The sequence below is a fragment of the Populus alba genome, chromosome 8 (assembly GCF_005239225.2).
Source record: "Populus alba chromosome 8, ASM523922v2, whole genome shotgun sequence".
NCBI classification, from domain to species: domain Eukaryota; kingdom Viridiplantae; phylum Streptophyta; class Magnoliopsida; order Malpighiales; family Salicaceae; genus Populus; species Populus alba.
In genome coordinates this window covers 16387294-16399032 of record NC_133291.1, presented here as the reverse complement: position 1 = coordinate 16399032, position 11739 = coordinate 16387294, and the positions used below count along the sequence as shown (strand labels likewise).

At 32.8% G+C, this 11739-nt stretch overlaps 1 pseudogene; it reads right to left on the bottom strand.

Moving 5' to 3' along the window:
• Positions 1 to 2776: 2776 nt before the first annotated feature.
• LOC118039436 (carbamoyl phosphate synthase arginine-specific large chain, chloroplastic-like) lies at positions 2777 to 7958 on the bottom strand (annotated as a pseudogene).
• Positions 7959 to 11739: the final 3781 nt, after the last annotated feature.

The window sequence follows — 11739 nt, the reverse complement described above, 5'->3', positions numbered from 1 at the left end:
TATTGTGATATTCATGTTTCAATAATATGTATTTTGTTTCAGGACCATCGCATGCACGATAGAGTAGATCCTAACTTATGTTTACTTTTTGTAATCTAGGTTCTAAGGAGTATACCCTTGTATTTTATAATATTACAAATTTTATATAACTTAATTTGTATAATTGATATTTAAACTTGAATAGATGAATTTAATTCTAGAGTTTGTATAACCATGTTCCATGTATGCATGTTTATATCTTTTATCCATCCATAATGATAATTGTTGTTCAATGTATATCATAAATATTGTAGTTGACATAAATGATGATGTTTCATGGGATTGAGACCCGGGATGATTGGGTTGAATTGAGTTAGGAGATACGGGATATTAGAAGTGTAAACAGGTTGTATGTTGATAACTTGGGACCTCCTGATATAGAAGAGACTCTACTGAAATTTTAGTGAAAATTTCGATAAATCTTAATATGAACACCATGTACATGTGTATATTATATATATATATATATTAATTAATTACTTTATTTATCAGTTAACATGAAATTGTTGCTTTATCCTGGATCGGGGGATGTTACATTGAACATATCATTCAACTATATATTGGATAAAACGAAATATTATATTTATATAAATATATTGTGGTAAATTTTCAGGTCAAATGGAGTTAAGAAACATAATATTTTAGAGGGTTAAAGTTAGTAAACTAATATTGTCAAATATGTCAAACAAGATATTTGTGTATTGTTTGGAACATATCTAGAGCTACTAGTGGAATTTTGCTTCAATTAAAGTTGGGATAAAAATTAGACTTCTGAAACTTTGCAACCATAGTTTATAGGATAAATAATTCATCTAAACGAGGAAAAACGACATGTTTGAAATCAAGACTCAAATCTACCAAGAATATGCAAAAATTAGAGGTTCAGGTTACATGGAGGAATTTTAACATGAAGACTTTTTATTATTCTATTTTATTTATTTATTTAATTTTAAATAATTATTTTTAATTTAAATTTTTTTCTAACGCTTTAGACATTGTTTAGGGGTTTATTTTACTATTAAATTTATGTTAGTTAATTACTAATTTAAACTCATTTAGCTTACAACTATAAAGGGTCTATATGACTTATTGTGATGGAAACAACTAAGTTGTCACTAAGTTTATGTGTGCTTCCTACCTTTCAGTGATTCCCCTATATTGAGAAATTTTGTTCAGAAACTTTTTATTTTTTCTTGTCATTAATTTATTAATTCATATTATTTATCTCTCTCATTTTATTTAGTTCACTCATTAATTATAATATTATTGACTTATTTTATCATATTTTAATGTAATTTAATTTTTAGGTTAGAATTATCAATATTTAATTAGTTAAAAAAATTACTTATAATTTTACAATATAAGTTTATATTATATTTTTCATATCATGTAAAAAAAAAAAATATTTTTAACAACTATGTGCATGAAACTCTGCTAGCTCGGGCTAATTAAAATCTGCCTTTATTTCTATCCCATTTTCAAACTTAACCTCGAGCCGCCAAAGCCATCCTACAAGATACGACTATTAATACTTCTTCATTGTACTATTAATCCTGTTCGTGATCAATCTTGAACTATAAGTGCATAGCATTTTTTTATCCAGTTTTGTCAGATTGATTGTAGAAATGAGCTTTGCATTAGACAGACAGAGATTCATCATTATGGGAATTGTATCCCAAACCTCTGTGGTATGTCTTCTGCTAGGTCTGAGCTCAGCAAAAGATGTTCCCGCTTTTTTTATTTTTGGAGATTCATTGGTCGATGTTGGGAACAACTTTTACATCAAAACTTTTGCAACGCCATTGTTCCCCAATGGGATTGATTTTGGCAATGGATATAGGGTTCCTTCTGGACGATATTCAAATGCTAGATTAGTTCCTGACATAATAGGCAAGCCTTGTCTTTCTGTTCATTGTCTTCTTTTGAGGTTGAGGTACGTACGTTCATTAAGCTGATTTTCCTGTTTTGTCTTGACAGGACAGGAATTGGGCCTCAAAATCTTCCCTCCTCCATACCTTGCTCCGACGACTGTTGGAGACGTCCTTCTGAATGGCGTCAACTATGCCTCTTCAGGTTCTGGAATTTTGAAAGCAACCGGAGAGTCATTTGTAAGTATTTATTTCAGACGTAGAATACATTTGGCTCTGCAGAAACTGAATTTCCATCAGTTTTTCAAAATTTGTTTTCAAGCATGATTGGAAATAAACATGGAAACGATCCCAGAAATTATAGACTTTGATCAAACAAGCAAAGGTTTTCTGAAGAAAAAGATGATGAAACCTGCATGTCATTTACAGGGAGATCGCATTAGCCTTGAGAATCAAATCAGTTACTTCGAGAAAACAAGGAAAGACATCACATCGAACATTGGAATCCAAGCTGCCAAGAAGTTGCTTAGAGAGGCTATTTATGTTCTTATTATCGGCACCAATGACATTAGGGACAACTCCAACGTTGTGGATAGCGGCGCAGTACTCGACACCATCATTTCAAGTTTAAGATCACAGCTTACAGTAAAATCATCGTTCTCTGTCAAATTACTTTTTAACTTCAATGGTTGAATCGACCATCTCCAGGACTGGTACTGACGTAGCTTTTCCCTGCAGATACTCTATAAACTGGGTGCTAGAAAGCTCGTGGTGGGAAATTGTGCACCTTATGGATGCATCCCTTATACAAGGGATGAGTATGGAGTGAAAGACGGTTGTGTTTCTGCTGCAAATCAGAGAGCTCAGAGTTTTAATAAAAAACTTAAACCGATGCTTGAAGAGCTGACTAAAAATCTCTCAGGATCAATACATGTTTATGCAGACATTTATGCTGTCTTCCTAGATATCGTTCAGAACTACATGTCATATGGTGCGTCATCAATTTGTTTAACAGCAATGTATATTTCCTTTGCATTTCAGCCTCCGGTTTCATGCACTTTTTTGTTTCCCAGGGTTTGAAGATGCAGAAAATGCGTGCTGCTCTGTTGTTGGAGCCCATGGTGGCATTATCCCATGCTCAACTATTTCTCAAGTTTGCTCTGACAGAACAAAGAAAGTTTTCTGGGATCCATTCCATCTTACAGAATCTGCTTACTTAATTACAGCGAAGCACCTGCTGGATGGTGACTTGAATTACACATCACCAATGAATTTTCGACAACTTGCAAATACTTAAAAGAGTTCTCCATGGAAAGGAACAGAAATTCGAAAACTGTGGCACTACATATTTGTAATAAAAGAAGCATAGAGAAAGTTATGTCCATCTAGCAAGAGTTGCTGGGATTTTATTTGAATTTTCATGTCTGGTGTTGGCAATAAATGAAGCTCCAGCTGAAAGATCCCCTTGCATGTCTCGCTGGTTCTGTGATTTGTAACAACTCTGGTATCATCTTTTAGCTCTGAAAGTCTCTACACATAAAACAGTAAACATGGAAGTTGTTTGATGGGAGATGCCTGCCTGGGCAATGTAAGGCTCCTTCATACATGCATCTGACTAAACATGCTTCATAAGGTGTTGCCATGTGAAGAGGTCTAATCTAATGCATGAAAAGTGCCCTCTATATATATATATTAACCTAGGAAACAAGGAGGAATGAATAGAGGATGGCTGGATGCATTATGAAAGAAGGGCTGCTGCTGCTACTGTTGTGTAAATAACTTCAATAACCAAACAGATTAGATTCAATAATGTAGCCAAGTCTGCCATCTTTAACGTACTATAATCATGCCCATTAATTTTAAATTTTGAAGTTAAATTCAGCAAACACGAGAGCATCACAATGTAAAACTATAAGCAGCCAATCAGCACAAATAACCTGTCTGCTGATAATCGCTGCTAACTGACGATAAACAAAACTAGATGGCCATCGTTAGGCAAACTCATCAAACAAAGCAAAATCTAACAAGAAGCCAGACGCCATTTCAGACTGCATGCCTTTCCTCTGATCTTGTCAATCAAGGGTCCCTCTCATACCCACAGGAGGCGTTGAGTCCATCCTTCCCCTTGACCTTCAAATCTCCTATCCTTTTCCATCACCATCATCATACAGCGTATGAAAATAACGGCTAGATGAACGCAAGGATCAAGTGATGGCATACACATGCACTTGGGCATCTCCCTGTATATCAACATCTGCTGTAAAAGAGTGACAATAAAGTTCAACAGATTTTTTTAACCTGCTTTCAGTAAGGGGGGAAATCAACAAAACATACCAAAAACAGAGAAGAAAATGTTTGCACACACGCACACATGCATATATTGACATTCACAAAAGCGTTTTGGAAAATATAAGTGGTCCTAATTTAATTAACCTTAAAATTTGTCTAGGATAGATAGGTTTCTAGCAGCACATAGAAAGTATAAATTACAGAGGAGACTTACTTCAGCCTCTGAAAAAGACACTATTACTATAACCTCAAAGCTCACTACATTTCAAATTAAAAATTAAAAAACCTCTATTTTCTCACTAGTATTTTGCCCTTTCAAGTTATAAAAGACCAATCATTTTCCCATACATAGCAGCATAGCTATTTTCCTTCACAAGAAACGGAAACTAATAACATGCTCCTTCATGATAACATAACTAATGACGCTCTTGCTCATTCTGTGAACACAAACCAACAGATTAAACATGGAAATTTATTACATGTTTGACTCACTCAAACATGTCTTTAGAGAGGGTAAGGGTGAAGAAGGCAAAGATTATTCAAATTGTGCTGACCATGCAGACACTAAAACAAATTATTAATTTGCTATCCCTGAATTAAGTGTCTGGCAACAGATTCATTTGACATGCCTCAACTAAGTTTCTGGCAGGGTCATGTTTCAAACTATAGATAAATTCGTGTCCCTACTACACATTCCCAGGTTAGTATTAATCAGCTCATGGAAATGAAACGGATGGGCAGCTAAACATTGATAATAAAATATAACTGAATAGAAAATCTACCCCAAACAATAGTAACAACAAACCACATTTAACAGATAACAAAATAAACATACTAGACTGGATCACTTACTGGAATTTCCCCCTCAATCATAGAGAAGAAGATGCTGACAGCAAATTTTTACTATTATCTACGTCAACATTAAAAAAGTCCTGAAGGGCCCTCACTTCAATAGTGCAAGATTTTAATTTCTCTATTGCAGTTGAAGTTGCCAAAGCACCAGAAACTGTTGTTATTATAGGAACTCTATAAGCAAGTGCCATCCTCAATTGCTGGCCATCAATTTGATCAAGTGAATCGCCAGAGCTAGTAATTACCATCAATTGAATATGCCCATTAGCAAGATCGCCAGCATGTGGCTGTCCCTCGTGCATCTTCAGCACTCTGTCCACTGAGATACCTTTCAATTCCAGAAAGTGAGCTGTTCCAGAAGTTGAAACAATCCTGAACCTGAGTCCTAGAAAGGCCTTTGCCAGCCTTTCTCGATGGGATTTTGTCAAGTCATTTAGGCTAAGGAACACAGTGCCAGAGAGTGGTAGCTTCAGCCCAGCAGCAATTTGAGCCTTGGCAAATGCAATGGCAACCAGAAAATCAATACCCATTACCTCAGTGGTACTCCTCATCTGATGCCCTAACAGTACATCACAGCCTGGGAACTTCAAAAAATGGAAAAATCGCTTCTTTAACTGCAACATGTGCTGGGATTACCTCTTTTGTGAAAAGTATCTCATTAAGTGACTTTCCAGACATAACACGAGCAGCATACTGAGCTAGTGGATGGCCAATTGCCTTGGAGACAAATGGAACCATACGAGATGCACAAGGATTTGCCTCAAGCAGAAAAACTTCCACGTCCACTGTGATTGTGTATTGGCAGTTCATGAGACCACAAACATTCAGACTCTTTGCCAACTTTTTAGTCCATGACCTAATTGTGTTCAAGCAGGAAGATGAGATAGTTTGTGAGGGAAGAATGCAAGCTGAGTCGCCAGAATGGACCCCAGCCTGCTCAATGTGCTCCATTACCCCTCCAATAACCACATTATTGTGTGAGTCTGCAAGTGTGTCCACATCAATCTCAACAGCATCAGATAAATATTTATCTATCAACAAAGGGATCAACTTCAACAGCATTTTCGAGATACATTGTCATCACTATATACTATCTCCATTGCCCAGCCACCTGAGACATAAGATTGACAGACAACAACTGGGAAACCTATGTCTGCCGCAATGGCTAAAGCATCGGCCTCACTCTTAGCAATGCCTCCTTTTGGTTGTTCAATGTTTAACTCTTTTAGAATTGCATTGAACCTCCCTCTGTCCTCAGCAGCATCAATAGAATCAGGTGATGATGTGCACCATATGTGTAAACACTGAGAGGCTTATGCTTGTCCAGATACTGCTGGATGGGCAGGGCCAGCTTCAGGGGTGTTTGACCACCAAACTGTACAATGATCCCATCAGGTCTTTCCAATTCAATAACATTCAGAATTTCTTCTTCTGTCGAGGGTTCAAAGTAGAGACAATCACTTGTGTCATAATCTGTGGACACAGTCTCAGGATTTCAATTCAACATAAATGTCTCATATCCTGCACTCTGTAAAGCAGAAAGGCTACCCCGTTAAAAAATGTACTAAAGTGGTAACCATCTCTGAGTAGCAAAGCCATCCAAAAGCAGATTCCTTTACATTTGTTCCAACATGTTATTTAACTACACAACTAAGAAAACCTATTAGGCTACTTATTGAATAAATGAAATTTTATCGCTAAACTGAATCAGAGCACAGCCTTATACAGATTCAGCACGTTTAGATGACTGCAATTCTATATTTCTAACCACAAAAGGCTGGATACAGATATTTGCTTGAATTTACGTAGTGTTTGATTCATTTCACCTTTGTTTATGCTCTTCTTCATGCTGCAATAAATTCCAACTCAAAAAACACCAAAAACATAGACATTTCTAAATTTTCAAAGCATACAAGCAATTACAGAAAAGTAGGTGGTACAATATATTACTAGTTACTTTCAACACCAATCCAAGATCTGCTTTCAAAGTGAATATACGAGACAGGATCAACATTTTACAAGTTAATTTTGATTGAAAAGAGTGCTGTTATTAATAGCACAGCCTTGATAACCATGATCAATGATTTATCAAACAAAAAAATTAATAAACAAGAAAAAGATTTAAAAGTTATGATGCATAGTGGATCTCAAAACATCAACAAAATGGCAGGGTAGGATATTCCAATATGCATAAATAACATAGTATTTTGGAGAAATTGCCTGGGCAGACAGGGGAACATAAATAATACAAAAATTATAAACACATACCTGGAGGGAGAAAGATGCATGGCAACAACAGTAATCAAACTCAATTCACTGATCTATACGGTTGGGTCCTCCATCTAAAATCAAGACCTTCTTCCTTTTGGTGGGAGCTGATTCACACTCTGAATCATAGGAGGAGTACATGTAGGGAGTATTGGTCTCGAACTCTGCAGCACAAGCATCAACCCTTTTATATGACGGAGTACCTCCAAAAGAATTCCGTTTTGATCGGACTTCCTTCTCTGTTGATTTAGTAGCAAATGCTATCTGCTTGTCACTGAAACCATGCTTTTTGACCTCACTGAAGCCATCCTTTGTCAGATGAGACAAACTCCTAGCCATAAGATATTGTTCCGCATCCACCACCTCCTTATGCTGAGTGAGGAACCATTTATCAACGAAACTCAGTTCGTGGATTTCATCAACATTGGTATCATTTTTCATATCTGCATAAATGGCATGACTGCAATCTGGATCTGGAACTCGGAGGTTTTACTTCAATTGTTCCAAATCCCAGTCAAGTTCGGCAACTTGCGCGCATCCCTATCGTAGTCTCACAACTCACAACAAATTCCAAAATAAAAGTGTGATATAATAAAAATTTATCACAATACATTAACACTATTAGAATAAGATCTTTATCCCTTAAATATCAACTCGCAAACAAACGCATTAAGTATCAATATCAATTTGACGAGAAATAAATAAATAAAAACTATTAAAGAAGTTAATTTTGTATTAGTCAAATTTATTGTAAAATATAAGTTTATTTTATAAATTTACAGTGCTAGAAATTTTAATTTACAAAATCTTATATAATAATTCGACTAATAATTCTAATAGATTCCAAACTTGTGGGCTATTATTTTTTTCTAACATAATTTAATTTTTTTAATTTCAAATTTTCTTTTTATTTAAAGCTCCTTTAATTTTATTTTTTTTACATCTTGACATAATTTTTATATTAGATTACACTCAATTTTATTTTATTTTGTCTCAAGTCGTTGACTTGAATCCAATGTTCTTCTATGAACTTTGGATTTTTTTTTTTTTTTTTTTTTTTTTAGAGTCTAGATTGTCTAGTAAATTAGCAATATTAAAATAGTAGTTTGGACCATTAGCTCTTTAAATTATTATTTTTTTATTAATTAAAAAAGATTCCTTCTAAGATCTTCAGTTAACAAAAACCTTGTTAAGATATCACAAATCTCATCCTCAGTTTCATCAACCTTAACAGAAAATTCAGATTGAGCCACATTAGTTTTAACTCTAATCATGCTCCATTTACCAAAATAAAAATGTGTTTCTAGATGATTTGCACAAGCAATAAATGGTTTTTCATTTGCACACACAACTTTAAGTTTATTTCCACTTTAAAATAACAATATCTTATATAGATTTGATGGTATGCAATTATTTACATGGATCCAATCTCTTTCTAATAAAACATTATGGCTCAGAATTGCATCATCAATGAAAAATATTGTATTTATGATCAATGAACCAACCTTTAAGCTAGTAGTAACCATTCCTTTCACTTGCAAGATCTCACCAGCAAATCCACTTGATACTACTTTGGTTGAAATTAAGTTATTCATTGATTTAATCACATCCTACATGCATAAAGGTAAGTTATTAATAACAGCTCCATTATTAACAAAAACTCTTCCAACATCTACTTCTTCAACCTTTGCATGAAGATATAATGGCTTCAAATGTACATGTTTGGTGATATTTGGCATTTCTAACAAAAAGTTATTATCCAAAGTTTGTTTATAGGCTGTTGATTTCCTTTGAATTAGTCTAGACCTTATCATTTCACTTAAATTTGTTAATAATGGAGCTTTTATTTGCTCATTATTAGGCTTTATAACCGCTCTCATTACTCTTCCTCTCACAAATCTTCTAAAATTAGCACATTTATTTATGAAATGACTAATAGTCAAATATTATCTACACAACTTTTTTTATATCTTGGAATTTGTTAACCACAAAAAATTTAAAACTTGGTTTACCACTGGTGAATCAAATCACTCATTTATTGTGATAGTTGTAGAAGTAATCTCCTTAAAAGACAACACTATTACCATTAACAATAGTTATCATGTTTATAGATAATACATTTATTAAAGGAAAAATATTTTTATCAACTCTCATTGTCTCACTTTTATCAGGAAATCTAATATGTTTTGCTCTAACAAATCTTTAATCACATTTCTATATATCACATGATTTTTAGTTGAGTGACTAATTATTTCATGTCATTTCCAATAAACTTGCCTCTTAACTCTTCATAAATTTTTATTTTATATTTTCCTTTTAATTTAATTCTCTTATTAACTAGTAACCAATCAAAAATATCATCAACTTAATTTATATCAAATAAATAATGTATTTTCTCATTTGATTTTAAAGACTTTAAAGCTTTGGTATTTTTTAGTCAGTACTTCACAATTTACAGGGTTTTTTTATACAAATTCTGCTACATCTATATCCATTGTTTCTTGACAATAGATCCCATAAATTAAGATTCTCTTTTTCTTCTCTTCCTTCAACAAGTTTTCATATCTTGAAGCTAATACTTATAATTTGTATATGTCTTTAAATTTCATTCCTTCAATTTTCTTTCTTGAATCTAAATTTCAAACCTTATTGGGCAATCATTATAAATTCATTCACTAAAATTTTAGCCCAACATTTCCCCCTAGCTTTCATAAATATGTCTAGGTATTGTTTTATAGTTTCTCTAGTGTATTGTGTTAAGTTCACTAAAATAGCTCAAACAAACTATGGTTTTGTTCTAAAAAAATAAGCTTGGAATATAGTTTGCATTTCATTCCAATTATGAACTAAATTTGATGGCAAGTAGCATTTTCAGTTAATAAATTTAGAAATAATCTAACTTTAATAAATCATAATTAGCTACTTCCTTGCTTTGATAAATAAATCTCGCAATATATTCAATTGCAGATATTGTTTCTTGACCACCAAATAATGTGAAGTCTAAAAACTTAAAGTTATTAAGGTAAGGATGCATTCTATCAATGCATTCTGGATAGAGACTTTTATTTATTGGCCTATAAATTTGTTGAATCTTTAGTATATAAATTGTTTCATTACTCCTACAATATATTCTAGATCAACTCTAATTTGAAAACCATTCATTTTTTCTAAGCCATTTGGGATTTACTTTTTCACTTATATCATCTTGCAATGAATCCTTAAAATTAATAATTTTGGTCTTTGAACTACTTCCAACTTTCTCTATTGTTAAAGGCTTTCATTGATTCACTCTTGGTTTAAATGAAGAGTTATTCCTTATACTGTATTATTTTAGTCATCTTGATTCTTTTCCATTTTGTTTAAAATTAGTTTTCGTAAAGTTTGATTCCTTTTCTATTTTTTCATCTAAATGACTTCTTACTTCCACTGTCACTTGTTTAGAGATTCTATTTATGGTTTCTATCATGATATGATTAAAGTAACAAATTACTTCATCATTTCCCTTTTTTATTTTAGCATCTGATCTTTAATTGACATCCTCTACAGCTTTGATTAAATCTTTTATGATTCTTTCCTTAAATTTTGTAATTTACCTACTTTATGCTCTAAACTTTTCTCAACATTTTGTTTTTCTTTGACATTTGACTCTAAAATAGCATAAGATGATCTCTCATTCATTATCATAATTTCATTATAATGATCATCAATCATTTCACTTTAAGCTATGTTTTTCTTCAATCTCTTTGTAACTTAACTTATACTTTTCTTCATGTATTTTATTAGTTTCTTCTAACCTAAGTTCAAAGATTATGTATCTCTCTTCTGCACTCATGAATCTTTATTTTTTCTTCTTCCTTTTTTACCCCTATTCCTTGAAGAATTGATTTTTTATTTCCTTCTCCAATAAAGACATCTACTAACTCTTCCTTTTCTTTTAAGTTTTCTAGTAATTTTGATATTTTTGGTTTCATAATTGCAAAGAAACAAATATGACACATCAATTATGGTCATCAATTGTTTCAGGATTTTTATGTGTCTACCTGAACTAAAAGAAGTTTAAGTTTTAAAATTGAGTATTACGTCTTAATCACTCAATGGAAGTATTAAAGATAACCGAAGTTCAAGAACAAATAAGTTTATTGGAAATAGAATTTATAATCATAGAGTTGTTCCTGAACACAACTATACGATGAAGATTCTTAATAGAATATATTCTTTTAGTTCTTTTTGGATTTTCTTAGGTATGAAAGTTATTGCCTATAGGTTATAAGCTTACAATTACAAGCCTACTGGTTATAAACCTACTGAATGTGTCAACCTACAAGGTTATCAACTTACTTGATGGATATGTTTTGAAGACCTTGTGAACCTAGTTGAATTGCAGAGCAATTTTCGTTGTTTTTTATTTATATGTTTGTTCTCA